The following is a 718-nucleotide window of genomic DNA, read 5'->3' as shown; positions in this document are numbered from 1 at the left end:
AAGCAAACTTTTTTCTGCTTCCAGCATCTCAAATGTGATGATTTGATGCTTTTCTTTGTCGTAAATGATATTAAACTGAATATTTTGTGTTTCGGACTGTTGGTCGGAGAAAACAAGACATTTGAAGGTGACACCTTGCGATGTGGGAAATTATAAAGTGTATTTCTCACTTTACCAATTAATCGATAATTAAAGCTATAGTGCGTAGTTTCTGTCTCCTTCATGAGAAATTCTAAGTAATGACAACAAAACTGTCGGCACGTCCACATGATACAAGCCTTCCCTGACCGCGAATCTTAGCTTTGTAGCAACTCATTTGGCGATGGCTTGAATGTAACGGACGTTCATTAATATCAAAAAGTTATGCACTAAAGCTTTAAAGAGAATAGTTGGCAGATTAAAGCTGGGGTAGGCAGTTTTTTTGCGTCATTGGGCCTTAACCTTTCAGCATATTGTAATTCAAGTGGTCTGAAAGAAAACTGCACCTCTTCTTGTTTCTGTTTTTAGGCTTTTAGAGAATCTATCCTGTAACGGCCAATCATAGGTCACTTCAGAGGGAGGGCGTTCCTTTTGCAACGTCTTATTTGTTTTTTTTCAACATGTAATTTATTATTTAAAGAATCACAATAACCAACATTCATTATATACACATATTTAAAAGAAGAAGATATGAAACTGTATTTCTATGTCATTGATAGTGAAAAGAATATCCAACTGG

This window comes from Sander lucioperca, chromosome 22 (genome assembly GCF_008315115.2).
Source record: "Sander lucioperca isolate FBNREF2018 chromosome 22, SLUC_FBN_1.2, whole genome shotgun sequence".
Lineage (NCBI taxonomy): Eukaryota > Metazoa > Chordata > Actinopteri > Perciformes > Percidae > Sander > Sander lucioperca.
This window is presented reverse-complemented; position numbering follows the sequence as displayed.